General features: G+C 33.4%; 1 pseudogene; it reads right to left on the bottom strand.

Moving 5' to 3' along the window:
* LOC124982682 (tubulin beta-4B chain-like) overlaps positions 1 to 20,543 on the bottom strand; it is a 166,092-nt pseudogene extending 145,549 nt beyond the window's left edge.
* Between the last annotated feature and the right edge of the window lie 387 nt (positions 20,544 to 20,930).

Raw genomic sequence — 20,930 nt, 5'->3', positions numbered from 1 at the left:
TGCAAAAACATTTCACCTAGTGAATTAATTAAGTCCAGTTCTTGCTATTCATGTTTAGGAGCCTTTTTATTATTGTTAATAATTATTAATGAGGAGTTACTATGTGTTGAACACATTTCTAAGAGCTAAGGAAAAACATCACTGCCCTTACACAGATTTTGGTTCAGTCAGACATTAAAAAAGTAAATTTAATATTTACATAGTCTCCTAAACTGAAATATAATCCCTTAATTATAATGTACCATGCAAGAGAGAAAGAGAGAGAGAGAGAGAAGGGCTTTGAAAGACTCTATGCTATATAACAACTGTTTTGTAAGTATTGTACAGGAAAAAAAAAGCAAATATACGTTTTGTAATTTATGAAAATAGTAATTTACAATTGGGCTTAGATACTTAATCATCATGCTTAGCATGTAGCTGGAAAATTTACTATCCAGATCAATAAATTCAATAAATATGACTAAGCTTTGTAAAGAGAATTTAATATACCATATGTACATATACATACATATATATATTTAACTCCCAAATACATGAGTATATATAAATGTTCAAGAAAACCATTGCACGAAATATGTACATTCCAAATTTCTCTTCTTACGTTAAATAAGAGCCACAAGGATAACATTATTTGATTGCTGCTTTGGAAATGATGCTATCCTTGACACCTATTACACAGTCCAAAGTCTTTTTCAAGGTACTCAATTATCTGGACATATTTAACCTACCCAGACTTTTCTCTAATGCTGCAGTCTTTTACCACCAGTGGGAAAAGTGACTGAAGATACCATTGGAATACAGAGAATCAGACAAGAAAATATCAAAGAAACTGAGCCACTGGAGACCAAATTAATCCACTTTTGAAACTTAAAATAACCTCTGGACTTGTCAGTTTCCTGAGCCAATAAATTCTGTATAGTATTTAAGCTATGATGTGTTAGGTCTTTCTGTTATTTGAAGATGATTCCATCCTATTTGATACCACACTCTGCAAGAAATTTGCGTCTAATTTTGCATTAGAGAGCTTTTAGGAAATAAAATACAGAAAGTGACCTATTGTATTTTCATATCTGTTTGAGAATAATGTTTTTAGGATCATACTAAGAAATAAGAAGTTTCTGAATAACCTGTTCTAGTGTTTCATTCGTGTGTGTGTGTGTGTGTGTGTGTGTGATATAGAAAGAGGGAGATTGATTCCATCCATCACAATTTATTTTTACAAGATCATGTTCTCTTCAAAGCTGTTAACCTAATTGTAAAAAATAAAACATTTAACGAATAAAAGATTTAACATTATAATCAAATGCTCTTAAAATTCATCTTTGGAATTTCACACATTTAGATGACTGAGCATTTAAAATGAACTCTTTGAACCCTAATACCTATGTTTACTATTTTGCAAATGCTGTGGTTGAAGAAATTTTCCTACTTTGATATTTCTAATGCACAAAAACTAATAATCTTTAAACAATAGGAGTGAAACATGGGCAATCTTTTTCTTCACCTTCCTTTCTCCTGGAATGTGAGCTTTCAATGACAGGCCAAATATTTTAGAAATATGTGAATTCTTAACAATTTTAGAATTGAAAGTAGTCACTTGAATAACTAAGCTTAAATGTTTGATTCTTTAGATATATGTTACCAGCTTCTCAGAGAACAAAATCTTGTAAGAATAAAGTGCATCTGGTATTATGGTTTCTTCTCCTCTCTCTCTCTCTCTCTCTCTCTCTCTCTCTCTCTCTCTCTCACACACACACACACACACACACACACAATTACAGATACAATGATGAGGTAGAAGAATAAGTTTCTAAAGGCTGACACAGTTGACTTAGAGAAAAATAAAATAAGATGCATTTCAAAAGCATTTTACTGCTACTATAGTTTCCAAGTAAACCTTAGTAGATTATCCATAAATGCATGCTTTCAGTGTCTTACAATATAAAATGTGATTATTACAAATTTAGGACATATTCCTAGTTAGTTTAGTAGTGTCCATAAAGCCTGGTCCAAATATAAATCCTTAATACTTTTGGGGGAATATGCTTCCAGTGCTTCTGGAAGAGTTTTAAGGATAGGAGAAGGTTACAATGGTCCAGGCATTTTGTTGCTTGGAATTACTACCAAGGCACCCCTAGTAATTGCATAATTCCTTTCAAAGTAAGACACATAGAGCAAGAAGAAATGTTAGGAAAAAGGTACATCTGAACATAGTAGAAACATTCCACTGAGTGAGTTAATTATCTCTACTTCTTGCTATTCATGTTTAGAGTCCTTGTATTATTATTGATCCACTCATTAATAATTATTTAATGAAGATCTACTCTGTGCCAGATTCACTTCTAGGGATTAAGGATGAAAATCACTGTCCTCATAGACATTGTGGTTCTGTCAAATAATAAAAAAATGTTTAAAAATAAAATATTAAGTCTATTAGACAGTGATAAGAACTAAGGAGAAAATAAAGGAATTTAAAATGGCATGTATGTGGATGCCTGTGATTTCTTGTGGTTGTTAAGAACTACCAAAGAAAAATTTCTGAGTAAAAACTGGTAAGAATGGGGGAATCAGAAGTAGGATTATCAGACAAGAGAGTATGTGAGGCAGAGTGAACAGCATGTGTAAAAGCACTGAGGCTAGAGTATGGTTAACAAATCAAGAAAAAAAATAAGAAAATGGTAGGTTAGTAGAAGGTGAGATCAGACAGGTAATAGAAACTAAATCTCATAGTTTAGGACATAGTTGGCTGTTTTGGCTCTTCTCTGAGTTCATTGATAAACCATGATCAGTTCTCTTGATTATGCACAATAATCTCTTATTACCTTTAACTTTTTTTTCCCTTTTCCTTCCCTGATTTTCCTTTAATTCCTGTTTTTAACAGGCAATTCAGACTCTCAATAAATCTCAGACAGTTCTTTCATTCCTCTTGATATCTCTAAGAAGGATTTCTTTCAGAGCTTGTAGAATTCAGATGATTTCTGAACAATAACTTCTTCTCCTTCTCATTCCTTTTCTTTTTCTTGCAGAAACAAATACTTAGATATATTCAGTTATCTGAGTCTTGAAGATATTTTTTGAAGTCTTTTTTTCTGCAATAGATGGCAAAGTCTGAAAAGTTGATTTATTTTCCTCCAGACTCATTCCTGGAAAAAAAAAAGTGAGTTATTCAGAACTCGTCAACTATGGATGTCCTGTGTTGTGCTCACGGTTCACTTAGCTTTTGCAATATTTAGCATTTCAGGCCAGACCTCAAGTTCAGAATGCTGGTCTCACTTCTGCTTCATTTTTCTTATCCACCAGCATTCATTTAGAGTAGTTCTGCTGAATCCAGGAAATTCTTCATGAATGAATGCTGAACTCTCTTATCTTGGTTTTTATTTTTATTTATTTATGAATCTTTTATTAGTGCATCATACATAACAGAAGGGTTCATTTTGACAAACATGCTTAGAACATAATTTGCTCCACCCCAATCCCTAGCACTTTCTTTTCTCTGCTCCTCCCTCCCCATTTTTCCCTTCCTCTATTCCAACGCTCTTCCTTCTATTTATTTACTGATTTTTTTCTGAATGGGTGCTTTATAGATATACATAAAGGTGGAATTCACTGTGGTCTATTCATATCTGCACATAGCATAATTTTGTCAATTTCATTCTGCAGTTCCTTCTTTTTCCCATCTGATCTTCTGTTTATGTTTCATGTTGTTTCAGAAATGTTTGATTCAGGTTTATTTCTCAATTCTGGTGTATCAAGACCACAATTTATGGAAATGTCCTCAAAGTCAGGATATAATCATTTCTGTTTCATTTCCTTGTTGTCTTTTGTCCCTAAATATCCTTCTAAAATTTATTTGTATATTTTTTAAATTCCTTGAATTTGAAATCTTCATAAAATAGTCATAATGTATTTTAAAATACAGCTATCACTTTAAACTTTTAAACTAATATGTGATACAGGTTCATAAAATATTTCCACCTGATTCAAAATGATAAAATAAAAGAAGTCGTTCTAATAATGTCCAATCCAAGAATATAATCTGTACATACATCATATCACTCTCACTAGTATGACTAAAGACTACACATCTAACACCCTGTAAAGCTTGTGTAAATAAAGCAACAAGAACTTTCACACTCTCCGGGTGGTAACATAATATTTTAAAACCATTGTAAAAAGCAGGCAGTTTTTTATCATTAAATACATACCTACTTTGTGATCCTACGATCATATTCCAAAAGGAATTAAAACACAGATCCTCAAAGAAAGACTTGTTCGAGACTGTTTATACTAGTTTTCTTCATAATTTTTAAAAAGGCATTGACCAAATGCTATAAATTGAAGAATATCTAGACATAGTGGTACCTCATACAGGGGAATTTTACTCAGGAATATGTATAAAGTGAACCACAAGACTTACTTTCAAAGCGATTGCCTTAAATTTTTCGTGCTGATTGAATGAAGGAAAGAATAAGCAAAAGAAATCTGTGGTGATAGACATCAAAGCTGTGGCTGCCTTTGGGCCCGGAAATTGATAAGTGGGGGCATGAAGGACCTTCCTCTGGTAATAAAAATGCCCTACATCTTGATAAGAGTGCTGATTTCAATGAGTTTATAGGTTTTTCTAAACTTATCCAAATGAACATTAAAATCTGTCCTTATGAGGTACATAAATTTCATCACAATAAAATATTTAAAAACTGACTTGTAAATTTCATATTGCTATTCATCCTCAAATACATGATACTACTGAAACAGCAAGGTTTAGAAGTAAAAATGCTCACTTTATTTATTTGTATTTTGTTCATTTTCAAGATATTATGAGAATGAAAATAACAAAATTAAATGTAATATGCCATTTTATTACATTGTTACTGGATTGCACTTTCTTATCAAGGTAGTATTTTCAAAGTATCAAAATATTCTTTTAAATTGAAATTTTGGTAAATATGAAAATATGAATTATTCTTAAAATACACAAAACTCATTAATATTACAAAGGTGTCAATGGTTGTCTACTAATTTTTACTTGTAGCACTAATATTATCATCTTGAAGTTAAACAGAACATATTAATTTTTATATTTACTTCTCTCTGATTTTAAATTATATAAGATAGCACATAACTACACCAATTTAAATAGCAGAATCGCAATTTTCTTTTTCAATTTGGCTTAAAACCATCTAAATTCACAATTTGGCCCTCATTGCAATTTTGACCAATGGTATAAATTTCAAAATAGGTAACTGAGACCAAAGATGCTATATCTTGAGCTTATGAAAAGAATTACTATTAAGTAGAAAGGGAAAAAAATATCTCATGTTACTGTTACATGTTTTCTATATTCTGTCATTGCCCACAAATACAGTCTGGTTGATAGGGACAATTATTGTAGAGTACTGATTCACCTTTAAGAAACAAGGTCTACGTCTGTAAGACCTGATGATTCATTAAGTAGGCATAATTCCAATCCTGATGGCTTTACATGTATGAGACAGTCTCTTCTTTGGAGTAATTTTGAAAATTAATGACGATGAAAATGTTATTCTTACTTATATTAAAATTATATATTATTATTTCACTTGCCCAGATAATTTAAAAATGTACATTCCTAAGTTCTAAGTAAAAATAAAATTGAATAGATGAATGTGAACACAAATAAGAAAAAGAGTTTACATAGAATTAATCAAAACCTGATAGAATCAATATGCATAATTTTTCAAATGCATATGATTTTATAACATTTAAGTCTATATGATAACTAAATTGATATATATGATAACTAAGTGAAAGAGAATAATCTTTAAAAGCAGACCATTCACTAAAATGGCAGTTTTATTTTCCAAAAATTCAATATGGGCCCTCAGTATTATCAGAAATTCTTTTTATAATTTCAGATAAATTACCATACCCACAAAGCAAGTCTTTCAATTTCAAGCAATAAATTGAATCACATTTAAAGAAACCCTCATTAGCATTAATACTGATATTATTACCATTTTCTTCTGCTAAATAGTATTCAAAATTAATAACTTATGAAAAGCTTAAAATCTAATGTTTGGATATCTTTACCATTACATATCTAGCATATTTTCTTTAAAGCAAGTGACAGGTTTTCATAAAGTCAGTATTCCTGAACAGGTCCCAAGTATGTGCCCTATTTACATTTAAATTGCATATACATCAATTTTCAACAGCTCTAGCAGTCATTATCATCTTTTAATCCAGAATATTTTCATTGCATTAGTAATAACTGATATTTGCAGTGAATAATTTTATCTGAGAATTTTGTATAGTTTCTCATATTTTTCATGAAATAGTCCTGATACATGAAATAACATTTTGAGTTTTCATTATGCAGTGCTTATTGTTTATTGCAAATATCTTTGCACTTTAATTTCACATCCAGGAAAGGAGGAAGAAAAGAAAACTGAGAGGTATTAGGCATGAAAATCGCATCTCTTAGCCGATCTTAAAGTGAGCTAAATGGTATGATTCTCCTAGCAGATATTATATTACCATTTGTACACACAGTTTTTTCAGTAAATGTTTAGAAATAGTGACAACATTGTTCAATAGCTAATGGGGGTTATTTAATGAACACAGATTTTTCAGACCTCAATTGCAAATCTTATCCAAAAGACAGCTCCCCAACTGGCCTGTGAATCCTTAGTATTCATTCAGAGCATGTTTTTTATCATTTCCAAACATTTTATTCACCATGGTCTCTTTACTAATCCCGTGATGTTGTGCTATACCAAAAAGAAAACAAAAATTAAAACAACAAAACATGTCTTTCCAAATAGCATTGAAAACTTGAACTTATTTAATGATTTTTATTTTACTTATATGCCTAAGATAGGAGAGATGCTGGAAAAACTTAATTTCAGTCTTGTCTGTTTCTCAAGAATGTCTTGGAAAATTAAAGAGGTTATGTCATCACAATGTACATTTGAATCTGACATGACTCACTTTTTTAAAAACATTAATATAAAATGATATTTTGATTTTTAATAATTTGGAGGGAACTGTGATTGCCTATTGGTTCAGTTATATTGTAATTAGTAGTACTAATATAGATGAATCACCTGAAGATTTGTAAGTAATTTTATTATTTTAAACATGAAAAGTGATTAATGTTATGTAAATGCAAATATGTCAGTTAGTTTTTGTCACTGTGACCAAAATACTAGACAAAAACAGCTTAGAGGAGGAAATGTCTACCTGTCTCAAGGTTGCTGAGGTTCAGTCCGTGGTCCACCAGTTCCATTTCTCTAACCCTGATATGAAGCGAAGCATCATGGTAGCCAGAGGCGGTGACAGAGGAGAGCTACTCAGCTCATAGTGACTTGGAAGAAGAGAAAGAGGGGAAGGGGCCACAGGGAAAATGAATCCTTCTAGGGGATGTCCCCAGAGACCCATCTCCAGCCACATGCCGCTGCGTACAATTATCACCATTAAGTCCATGTAATCTAGAATGGATTAATCGGGTTACAGCACTTATATCCAATCATTCTATTTATGAATATTCCTCCATCAATATAGGAGGACACCTCAGATCCAAACCATAGCAGCAATGTTCATCATGTAACAACTGTTATTAAATAAATGAAGACTATGGGAACCAGGCGCGGTGGTGCACACCTGCAATCCTAGAGGCTCCGGGGGCTGAGGCAGGAGGATCCAGAGTTCAAAGTCAGCCTCATCAAAAGCAAGGCGCTAAGCAACTCAATGAGACCTTGTTCTTAAAGAAGATACAAAATAGGACTAGATATGTGGCTCAGTGGTCAAGTGCTCCTGAGTTAATTCCCGGTAAACCCCTCCCACCACCACCAAAAAAAAAAAATCACACAGGACTATGGAAAACTCTTTTAAAATATATTATGATATAAAGGGAGACAATAAAGAAAATTAAGAATATGAACTCTGAAATGAAACTGACTGATTTTATGTTCTAAAGCTATCATTTCATACCCCATAAATACGTACAATTTTTATGTCAATTAAAAATAAATTTAAAAAAATTAAAAATAAACTAATCCTTCTTAGCTGTTACTTTCATCAGGCACTGTGTAATCTTTGTTCAATGTATTCACCTGAAAAATAGAAATGATACTTGAAGCCAGCTCTTCAGGTTGTTAAGACTAAACTAAGTGATGCTTATGAAGCTTAAAATGTGATGTCCATAAATAATTACCAAATAAATGGTCTGTATTACTGTAATCTTTAATATTTAAAAATAGTAAACCTCATATTTATGTAACTTGATAGTTTTAGAAAATATCAGATCAACAGTATGTATTTTACTTCTTGCTACTAAAAAGAAAGAAAGCATTACATCCATTTACTACGTTAGTTTCTAGACAGGTATTTAACTTGATTTAACTCTAATAACTTAATCTCAGTAATTTCTGTTCTTAAAAATTAAATTATGTGGCAGGGGTGCTTATAGAAAACATTTTTTCTTTCAACCAAAAATATATGTTGTTATTTAAAAAAAAAAAAAAAAAGCAGAGATAAATCTGCTTTTGCTCTTCCTAAATTTCCTCTTTCCCAGAACTACTTTCACACTGCAGGCGTCATCATCAATAATGCATCCAGGGAGTTAACTCTAGAAGGAGCTCTGTCCCCAAGGAAACTGCTAAATATCTTTCCTGACCTATTCTCTGAATTTGAACCTGCTTGGTAACCAAAGGTTTGCCGACCTTTATCAGGTCATTCTGATGTTAATACTCATCCTTCGCTGAAGATTGATATTTGTCCAGAGAGTTGATAATTTAGTGCATTTGTCAAACTTCTTTTTTCATATTCTCATCTTTGCTCTTTCCTTGAGAATTCACATTTTGCCCTGTGGCCTTCATATTGAATGTGTAAGAGTCAGTCTGGTCTTGGAAGTCACCTCATCTCTGCTTCTCATCTTCAGTGGCTGTACTTCTCAACCTCCTCGATTATCCACTCAATGTTTTACCCTCTCCGGCAGCTTTTGTCAGCGGTGATTATAATTCTTGATTTATTGAATGCTGTGATCCTCAATAGACAAAGTTGCCACAGGTACTAGCATCAAAAGTCAATTCAATCGGAGGAATACTATGTGGCTCATGAGAAGAAGTCTGAGATGTCCAACTTTTAAAAAATAAAAAAGGTGTCCCCTTCATCCTTGCCTTTTCATCTTCAAAAGCCTAAATGGGTGTCTGGTGGAAAGTAAAAGTCCTGTCTCTCTTGGAGAAAATGGGACATTATACTTGATCCGAGCAACTACATCTTCATTATTAATTTCAGTACCAAGAGAAGGATGAGTGACACTCAGAAACAGAAAAGTCTAACATTTTCTTATTTATCACCTGACAATGAGGTTTCCTGATAACTGATCCATTGCAGATTTTATTAGCATTTATGCCCTCGTTTAATTATTTGCCATCAAAGAAGTCCTGCAGAAATTCCTGAAATTTAGGGGATATACAAAATACCCTACCTCTATGATTTGTCAAGTAGGAAGCTTTCTTTAAATAAGGTCCCTGGTTCCAGTGTTCATATCGATTTTGTTAAATTTTTAAAGTTTGCTTTAATTAGTTATGCATGGCAGTAGAATGCACTTTGATACATCATATATAATGGAGTATAATTTCGCATTCTTCTAGTTATACATGGTGTAGAATGTTGAATTCTACAAAATGCATATGAGTTACATAGATTTATGCAGAGGGAAAATCTGTCTCAATACTGGTCAGAGTGTAAGAATAACATGTTTCTATGCTGCATGGAGGGAGAATCAGCATTGTTGTGTCCGAGGCATTCTTTTGCATTTACACTTGAACTTGGTGATAATGTGTTCAAAGATTAGATTACCCACTCAAGTGTATACAGCTTTAAATATTGGATTTTAAATATTGCATCCTCCATTGTAAGGGTGAGCACATCAGGGTGCCACCTTCTATGTCAAAGATTTTTTGGCCTCATTATCTTATCCAGTCATAAGCAATAACAGCAACAGTTGACTCAGTGATGATTTCAGCCACAGTGAAACCATGTAACATAGTTTGTTCCATTTCAATCCCCATTACTTCCTCTTTCCCTCCTCTCCTTCCTTCCCCTGGTTCCCTTCCTCTACTATATTGGTCTTCCAATTATTTATTTATTTATTTATTTATTTATTGGTGCATTATAGTTCTATATGAATTTGGAATACATTGTGATATATTCATATATACACATAGCATAATTTGATCAACTTAATTCCCCAGTTCTTCCCCTTTTCCTCCCATCTTTTCTCCCTTTTGGTACTCCCATTTTAACCCTATTGATCCCCCTTATGAACTTTAAACTTGCTTTTCTGGAATCCACAACTTCTTGGTTTACCTTTGACCTTATTGGATAATTAGTTTCCATCTTCTTTACTGGTTCATCTCTTCTCTCAGCTTCTAAATGTTCTATCTCTGACCTCCAGCATCTTTCCTTCTCTATTGGCACTCACTTCCTAGATGATTTCTTCCAGTCTCAACTTCTATATTGATAAATCCTAAATGTCCTATGTTCAAGCTGTATCTCATCTATAAACTTGATAGTTGTAGATCTAGTTTCTTACTCAACATTTCACTCTGTTGTCTTAAAGATCTCTCAATCTTAACATGCTCAAAACTTAACTCTTAACTGCCTTACCTTTACTCTCTCAAATAGTATATATCAATAACTTGCATGTTTTGGGGAAATTTTTATTTCAGAGCACAATACATAGATTAGGAAGTTTGCAAAAACACAGTGACTATTTTGAAATGCCAATGATCTCTTATACCGTCATTACCTCTTCATGTGCACTCCCAGTTTTCCTCTGTTTACACAAGAAGGAAGAGTTTTCTAGTCTAAAATTTTGTAATAGGAGATATTATTTGATCCTCCCTAAAACATTAGAAATTTGAAAAATAACTCTAGCCTTTAAAATATTTATTCTTATTCTTCAATAAAAATAGTAGAATAAGAAGTTACATAGCCAATTCAGGCTTGCTAGTATTAAATGTCAAGACTAGAAGCTGTTTCTTTGAATTCTGGGCTCTTCCATTAATAAATAATTTCATCTATGTGACTTCTAAACTACCAATGCACAAATACTTCAGGGTTTTCAAAAATTTCTTATAAATCTTTAAATATGAAATTCCTTTAAATATGGAATTTCTGTTTATTGTTTCTTTTTTAAGTTCTGTTGTTTTGATCTACTTCAATATTCAGGCACCTAAGCCGACTGCTTCAATTATTGGAGTATAATCTAATAACGAGTAGGGTCATTACTCACTCACTGGACTGCTTTAAAAATCATTACCTTTTGTTATTTTCTGAATAGGTGTTAGAATCAGCTTGTCAAGTTCCATAAAATATCCTGTTGGGATTTCACCTTCATTTTGCACTGAATTTATATTTTAATTTGTAAAGATGTGACAGTTTCTTCTCAACCAAAAAAATGGTTGTTTCTCTATTTATCTAAGTATTTTGGCATGTCTTTTTATTAGCTTTTGTTTTAACAATATTGTTTTTGTAGTACTCATAGTTTTTCATATTATCTGATACATTTTGTATTAGGCTTAGTCTCATTTTTTTATATTTGGAAAATCTTGATTAGTGAGTGGGATTATGTTTCATCATGCTACCCAATTAATTTCTTCTATTAGAAGAAATTATTTATTTGCCAATGTTAATGTAATATTTGTCTAACTTCCTTAAGTTCTGCAAGTTTTTCAATTAATTACCTCAAACTTTCTAGGTTGGCAGTTTTTTTACTATTTTTCCCCTATGTCTTTTTTTTTCCTTCTGATCCTTTTTCTTGAGTTTGATGCATTTAAAACAATGTTAGTTTTCTCTAAATATTGAAAATTTTAGGTTTTTATCTGCAGTTAAGTAATTAAATGATAATAATATTTTCTTAGATGAAGTAAAGTTTGGTTTTTAGAATGAGTGAATGTTTGTATTATGAAAGCTTTAATTGATCTCAATATCAGAAGTGTATACCCTGTTTGCTCTTTGTGATATGAACTAGTCACATAACTTCTCTGGGTTTCAATTTCTTATTGATTATGTGAAAGTAATACCTTTGTGTTAATATATAAACAAAATAATGGATATGATGAGGTTAATAAGGAGGTAAGAACCCAGTAAACGAAAAGAGTTAGAAAATGTTGAATTAAAATATTTTAAAACACAGGATGAGTAGCATTATTGAGGAAAAGGCATGAGTGCTTTTATCCTACAGGTTTCTATAAAATGATTTTCTCAGTGGTTTCTGTAGGTCTTATGGTTAAAATAGAACTAAAGGAATTGCATGTTTTAGTTTCTATTTGTTCTGCTTAAAATTTTTTTTATCTGTACTTTTTCATGTATACATGAGAGTAGAATATGTTTTTACAGATTATATGTACATGGAGGATAACTTATTCTAATTAGTGTCCCATTCTTGTGATTGTACATGATGTGAGGTTACTCTGGTCGTGTATTCATATGTGAACATAGGAAATTTATGTCAGATTCATTCTACTCTATTTTCTATTCTTATCCCCCCCTCCCTTTTTTCATTCTCCTTTGTCTAATCCAACAAACTCCTATTTCCACCCCCACCCCTGTTGTGTGTTAGCATCCACAAATCAAAGAGAACATTCGGCCTTTGTTTTTCTGGAATTGACTTGTTTCACTTAGCATGATCGTCTCCAGATTATACCACATTTTCTTTATCCATTCATCTGTTGAAGGGCACCTAGGTTGGTTCCACAGCTATTTTGAATTGAGCAGCTATAAGCATTGATGTGGCTGTGTCACTGTAGTATACCAATTTTAAGTCTTTTGGTTATATTCTGAGGAGTGGAATAACTGGGTCAAACAGTGGTGCCATTCAAAGTTTTCTGAGTTATTTATATACAGCTTTCCAGAATGGTTGCACTAATTTGCAGTCCCACCAGCAATGTATGAATGTACCTTTTCCTCCACATCTTCCTGCCTCAGTCTACGGAGTCATTGGGATTACAGATGTGCACCAGGGCACCTGGCCTTCATTACCTCATTCTTAAATATAAGCTGAGCACCAAAACCTACCAGGTTTTCAAGAAAGTTATAAATGGGAAAAGCAGAGCAAAACCAAAATGAATAAAAATAATACTAAGTGGAAACTATGATATTTCAAGGAGAGAAGGTAAACCTAAATAAAATGATTTATACATTCAGACATGTTGGAAAAAAATGAAACATCATGTCATTGAAAGAAAACACTGTTATGATTTTTCCAAAAATTCTTCACATAATTAGTTATAAGTATATATGTGTTAATTAACTCTAATAGCATAAAAATCAGTAAGGCTTACATTCTGAATTTGAGGAAAGCTCAATAGGATTGAATAGAAAGAAAGCAAACTATAAAACTGGGTTGGAAGGTTAAGAAAATCGAAGGATCCACCTAACGTCCTAAAACAGGAATCACCTTAAGAAAGAGGAGGAAAAGAGAAGGTATTATCCAAGAAATAATCAAAGAAAAAATTTCAGAACATTCCCAGACAAGACTTTTCAAATGAAAAGGGCACTGAGTGTTCATCACAATGAATTTAAAAAATGGCAATACCAAACCATGAACTCACTAATCCTGGGGATAACAGACTCTAGGGAGAAAAAGAAATGACGCACAATGAGTGAGGAGTGAAAATGGTGGAATGGCATTCAACACTAGATCCCTAAAATGTGTTAACTGGAGAGACACTGCTATAGCTATAAGTGCGAGGCAGAAGACTCTGTGTATTAGCTCTTTATGATAAAAATGCGTAAGTGAATAAACTTACATGTTATATACTATTGAAAAAATTACATGTATTTCAGAAAGATTAAGATGAATTCCTAATCCCAATTTTCAATGAATAAAACTTTGATGCAGAAAAAACTTATCTATAAGTACATATATATATATATATATATACACACACGTATGTTACAAAAATGAATATTGTAAAAAATGAGTTAGGTGCAAGTAATTTTAAAACAGTCATAAAATGAAAATATTGAATACTAATGTGACCAAACATAATTGGAATATGTACATATCTTATATTAAATTGAGAAGTTGCATATATGTAGAGAAAGAGGAAAGCCCATATATAAAGACGTTTACACCTATCTCCATATTTACCCATATACACTGCATGTACACATGAGAAAGAAAATACTTGTGGATCTCTATGTTTGGATGGGTATAGTAAATTTAAATGCTGTTTCTTTAGAAGGATGACAATATGTAGAATCTAAAATGCTAAATAAAAAGCCACACATATTATGAGTTTCTAGCATTTTACACCATGGCTATGTATCAATTTGCTATAAATGAAATTGAAATTATAAAAATTAAAGATTAATCATACAATCTTGAGAAAGAAGAATATTGTCAAATTCAGGCTTCTTGATGTCAAAACTAACTATAATCTACCCTAATCTAGGCAAAGTGAAACTGGAAGAAGGATAAATGTACAGATTAATAAAGGAGAATGGAAGTTCCAGAAATAACTTCTTTTTATGGTTGACTTATCCTCCACAAAGAGGCCAAGATACATCAATGGGAAAATAGTTTTTTTTTAACATATGCTGAGACAATGAAATATATTTATATAAAACTATGAATTTTGCTTCCACCTTAAATCTTAAGAGAAGACAAATTCAACATGTTGAGAGAAAAAGACTAACAACCAAGAATTCTGTATCCAATGAAACAATCCTACAAAAGGAAGGAGAAATTAAGACATTACAAGAATTTTATTTAAAAATTTCATTGGCACCATAATACCCTACAAGACTTCCAAATAGAGTCCTGTGGGTGAAAAAGAAAAGTCACACTCCTGTAACTTAAATCTGCAGGAGGAAATTAAAAACAACAATAAAACTAATTTCATAGATACATATAAAAATAAATAAATGTATTGTTAATTTTAAAAACTTTTCTCAGCTTGTTTAAAAGACAGCTATGTAAGGTAATAATCATAAAATCACATGAAAGGGTTAATGATTTTTTAAGACATAGTTTTTATAACATGGTACAAAAGAGTGGGGTGGGTACAAAGCCATGTTGGAATAAAGAGGTTTTTAAAAATTTATTTTTATTGTAAACAAATGGGATACATCTTCTTTCTCTGTTTATACATGAAGTAGAGGCATACCATTTGTGTAATCATACATTTACATAGGGTAATGGTGTTTGATTCATTCTGTTATTTTTTCCTCCCGCCGACCCCTCCCACCCCTCCTTTCCCTCTATACAGTCCTTCCTTCCTCCATTCTTGTCCCCCCCCCACTCCCCATTATGTATCATCATCCGCTTATCAGTGAGATCATTCATTCTTTGTTTTTTTGAGATTGGCTTATCTCACTTAGCATGATATTATCCAATTTCATCCATTTGCCTGCAAATGCTATAATTTTATTATTCTTTATGGCAGAGTAATATTCCATTATGTATATATACCACAGTTTCTTTATCCATTCATCAATTGAAGGACATCTAGGTTGGTTCCACAATCTGGCTATTGTGAATTGAGCAGCTATGAACATTGATCTGGCTGTATCTCTGTAGTATGCTGATTTTAAGTCCTTTGGGTATAGGCCAAGGAGTGGGATAGCTGGGTCAAATGACGGTTCCATTCCAAGTTTTCTAAGGAATCTCCACACTGCTTTCCAGAGTGGCTGCACTAATTTGCAACCCCACCAGCAATGTATGAGTGTACCTTTTTCGCCATTTCCTCACCAACACCTATTGTTGCTTGTATTCTTGATAATCGCCATTCTAATTGGGGTGAGATGGAATCTTAGGGTAGTTTTGATTTGCATTTCTCTTATTACTAGAGATATTGAACATTTTTTCATATATCTGTTGATTGCTTGTAGATCTTCTTCTGTGAAGTCTCTGTTCATATCCTTAGTCCATTTGTTGATTGGGTTATTTGTATTCTTGGTGTAGAGTTTTTTGAGATCTTTATATATTCCGGAAATTAGCGCTCTATCTGAAGTATGATTGGCAAAGATTTTCTCCCACTTTGTAGGCTCTCTCTTCACATTGCTGATAATTTCCTTTGCCGAGAGAAAGTTATTTAGTTTGAATCTATCCCAGTTATTGATTCTTGCTTTTATTTCTTGTGCTATGGGAGTCCTGTTAAGGAAGTCTGATCCTACGCCCACACGTTGAAGATTTAGACCTACTTTTTCTTCTATAAGACGCAGGGTCTCTGATCTGATTCCGAGGTCCTTGATCCATTTTGAGTTGAGTTTTGTGCAGGGTGAGAGATAGGGGTTTAGTTTCATTCTCCTGCATATGGATTTCCACTTTTCCCAGTACAATTTGTTGAAGAGGTTATCTTTTCTCCATTGCATATTTTTGGCACCTTTGTGTAGTCTGAGAAAATTGTACTTATTTGGGTTTGGGTCCATGTCCTCTATTCTGTATCATTGATCTACCTGTTTATTTTGGTACCAATACCATGCCGTTTTTGTTACTATTGCTTTGTAGTATAGTTGAAGTTCTGATATTGTGATATCCACTGATTCATTCTTCCTGCTAAGGATTTCTTTAGCTATTCTGGGTTTCTTATTCTTCCAGATGAATTTCATGATTGCTTGCTCTATTTCTGTAAGGTACGTCATTGGGATTTTAATTGGAATTGCATTGAATCTGTATAGCACTTTTGGTAGTATGGCCATTTTGACAATATTAATTCTGCCTATCCAAGAACATGGGAGATCTTTCCATCTTCTAAGATTTTCTTTAATTTCTTTCTTTAGTGTTCTGTAGTTCTCATTGTCTAAAAGTTTTCTGGTTGAATTTCCCAGTTCCTCTCTCTATATATTATCTTGTCATCAGCAAATAGGGATAGTTTGAGTTCTTTTTTTCCTATTTGTATCACTTTAATTTCTTTGGTCTGTCTAATTGCTCTGGCTAGAGTTTCAAGGACAATGTTGAATAGAAGTGGTGATAGAGGACATTCCTGCCTTGTTCCAGTTTTTAGGGGGAATGCTTTCAGTTTTTCACTATTTAGAATGATATTAGCCATGGGCTTAGCATAGATGGCCTTTACAATGTTAAGGAATGTTCCCACTATCCCTATTTTTCCTAGTGTTTTGAGCATGAAGGGATGCTGTATTTTATCAAATGCTTTTCCTGCATCTATTGCAATACTCATGTGATTCTTGACTTTAAGTCTGTTGATATGGTGCATTACATTTTTTGATTTCCAGATGTTGAATCAAACTTGCATCCCTGGGATAAAACCCACTTGATCGTGGTGCACTATCTTTTTAATATATATTTGTATGCGATTTGCTAAAATTTTGTTGAGAACTTTTGCATCAATGTTCATTAAGGATATTGGTCTGAAATTTTCTTTCCTCAATGCATCTCTGTCTGGTTTAGGTATCAGGGTGATACTGGTTTCATAGAATATGTTTGGAAGGGTTCCCTCCTCTTCTATTTCATGGAATACATTGAGGAGTATTGGAATGAGCTCTTCTTTAAAGGTTTTGTAGAAGTCGACTGAGAACCCATCTGGTCCCGGACTTTTCTTTGTTGGGAGGTTTTTGATGACTTCTACTTCATTACTTGAAATTGATCTATTTAAATTGTGTATGTCCTCCTGGTTCAGTTTAGGTAATTTGTATGACTCTAGAAACCTGTTGATGTCTTTGAGATTTTCTATTTTGTTGGAGTATAGATTTTCAAAATAGCTTCTAATTATGTTTTGCATTTCAATTGTATGTCGTGATATTTCCTTGTTAATTCTGAATTTTAGTAATTTGAGTTTTGTCTCTCCTCTTTGTTAGTGTGGTAAGGGTTTATCTATTTTGTTTATTTTTTCAAAGAACCAACTTTTTATTTTGTCAAATTTTTCTATTGTGTCTTTTGTTTCAATTTCATTGATTTCAGCTCTGATTTTAACTATTTCCTGTCTTCTACTACTTTTGGTGATGCTCTGTTCTTCTTTTTCTAGGGCTTTGAGCTGTAGTTTTAGGTCATTTATTTGTTGATTTTTTCTTCTTTAATTAAATGTGCTCCATGAAATAAATTTTCCTCTAAGTACTGCTTTCATAGTGTCCCAGAGATTTTGATATGATGTATCTTTTTTCTTGTTTACCTCTAATAATTTTTTTATTGCTCCCCTGTTGTCTTCTGTTATCCATTCATCATTCAATAGCATATTATTTAGTCTCCAAGTGTTGGAGTAGATTGTGTTTTTATTCTGTCATTTATTTCTATTTTCAAACCATTATGATCTGATAGAATATAAGATAGTATCTCTATCTTCTTGTATTTGCTAACATTAGCTTTGTGGCATAATATATGGTCTATTTTACAGAAGGATCCATGTGCTTCTGAGAAGAAAGTGTATTTGCTCTTTGTTGGATGGTATATTCTACAAATGTCCATTAAGTCTAAATTATTGATTGTGTTATTGAGATCTATGGTTTCTTTGTTCAATTTTTGTTTGGAATATCTGTCCAGTGGTGAGAGAGGTGTGTTAAAATCACCAAGCATTATTGTGTTGTGGTCTATATGATTTCTGGAGTTGAGAAGGATTTGTTTGAGGTACATGGACGAGCCAATATTTGGGGCATAGATATTTATGATTGCTATGTCTTGCTGATTTATGCTTCCCTTAAGGAGTATTAAATGTCCTTCTTTATCCCTTCTGACTAACTTAGGCTTAAAGTCCACATTATCTCATATGAGGATGGATACTCTGACTTTTTTACTCAGTTCATGTGCTTGGTATGTTTTTCCCCATCCTTTCACCTTTAGTCTGTGGGTATCTCTTTCTATGAAGTGAGTCTCTTGCAGGCAGCATATTGTTGGATCTTTTTTTTAAGTCTGATCTGCCAGTCTATGTCTTTTGATTGATGAGTTTGGGGCATTAACATTCAGGATTATTATTGAGATATGATTTGTATTTGTGGTCATTTGGCTAATTTTTTTTTTTTTTTGACACAACTTGGTTTCTCATTTATTTGGCTATTCCTTTAGGGTACTTCTTCCCTTTGCTGATTTACATCATTGTTTTTCATCTTTTCTTCATGGAATATTTTGCTGAGAATTTTCTGTAGTGCCAGGTTTCTTTTTGTAAATTCTTTAGCTTTTGTTTATCATGAAAGGATTTTATTTCATCATCAAATCTGAAGGTAAGTTTGGTTGGGTATAAGATTCTTGGTTGGCACCCGTTTTCTTTCAGGGCTTGAAAAATTTTGTTCCAGGCCCTTCTAGCTTTTAGGATCTGGGTCGAAAAATCTGCTGATATCTGTATTGGTTTCCCCCTGAATGTAATTTGATTCTTTTCTCTCGCAGTCTTTAAAATTCTCTTTATTTTGTATTTTAGGTATTTTCATTATAATGTGCCTTGGTGTGGGTCTGTTGTAATTTTGTATATTTGGAGTCCTATAAGCCTCTTGTACTTGATTTTCCATTTCATTCTTCAGATGTGGGATATTTTCTGATATTATTTCATTGAATAGATTGTTCATTCCTTTGGTTTGTTTCTCTGTGCCTTCCTCAATCCCAATAATTTTTAAATTTGGTCTTTTCATGATATCCCATAGTTTTTGTAGATTCTGTTCATGATTTCTTACCATCTTCTGTGTTTGTTCAACTTTGTTTTCAACATTAAATATTTTGTCTTCAGTGTCTGAGGTTCTGTCTTTCCAGGTGTTCTATTCTATTGGTTATGCTTTCTATGGAGTTTTTAATTTGGTTTATTGTTTCCTTCATTTCAAGGATTTCTGTTTGTTTGTTTGTTTGTTTTTTCAGTATCTTTAACTCTTTATTGAAATGATCTTTTACTTCCCGTATTTGCTCTTTTTACTGTGGATTGGTGTGATCATTCAGACTGCATTTGCTCTTTCATCTAATCATTTGCTTCCGTGATCATTTTAATTGTGCACATTCTGAACTCCCTTTCTGACATTTCTTCTGCCATGTTGTCATTGGATTTTATTGAGGTAACATCTAGGTTTGTTTGGGACATTTTCTTCCCTTCTTTTCTCATATTGGTCAGATATTAATGAAGCTCTAAGATATTGCAAATTTCTTCTATTAACTTATAGTGTTCCTGTAGATTTCCAATATCTCACCTCCTTAGCCTTTCAGAAGTCTGAAGTTTTGAAGGAACTTGATAATGCAGTGCTCCACAAGGAAGCTGTCCTTCTAGGGGTGGTGGTCTTCAGGTGGGGTATATTTCCTGCTAGTGGGCAGAGGTGCCTCCAATTGTAGACCGATCATTAACCAAAGGGGAACTGCAGGCTGGGGCATGACTGCACTGAGCCTGTTTCTCTGGTCCTACCGCCCTGGTGGGAAAGCCTCGCCCGACAGGGAAGACTCACCTGGTGGAGAAGTCTTGCTGGTCAGCTCCCCTCCTAGAAGTTTCCTTCAGTCCAGAACTACTGCCTGGGCTGTGCAACCCTTCTCTGCAAAATTCCCAGGGGTTCAGGCTTACATCCTGGGCCAGGGAACCTCGCCCTGCACTGAAACGTCTTGCTTTACGGCCCCTCCTCCGAGAAGCTGCCATGTCCTGGGACCTTTGCTCCAAGCTGAAGCATCTTGCTGGGCGGCCTCTCCTCCAAGAAGTTGCCTAGGGTCCTGGGACCTTCACTTTTGCTCCTAAACCTCTCACTGAGCGACCCTCCTCTACAATGCTCTCAGTTGTCCGAGTTCTCATCTCTGGTATGGTGGCCTCATTAGGCAACTCTACTTCACAAAGTTCCTTGTGTTCTGGGACTACTGCCCCATCTGGGGCACTTCCCCAATGGGAGAGACTCACCCAGCGGTTCTGAGTTTGTTCTGAATCTCTCAATACCTCTTCTTCTTGAATCCTGAGTCCTGGAGCGACATGCAACACCCTCTAGTCCGCCATCTTGAAACTCCTTGAAATTGAAATAGTATTGAAATTGAGCTG

Source organism: Sciurus carolinensis, chromosome 4 (assembly GCF_902686445.1).
Source record: "Sciurus carolinensis chromosome 4, mSciCar1.2, whole genome shotgun sequence".
In the NCBI taxonomy this organism is placed as follows: domain Eukaryota; kingdom Metazoa; phylum Chordata; class Mammalia; order Rodentia; family Sciuridae; genus Sciurus; species Sciurus carolinensis.
This window is presented reverse-complemented; position numbering and strand designations above follow the sequence as displayed.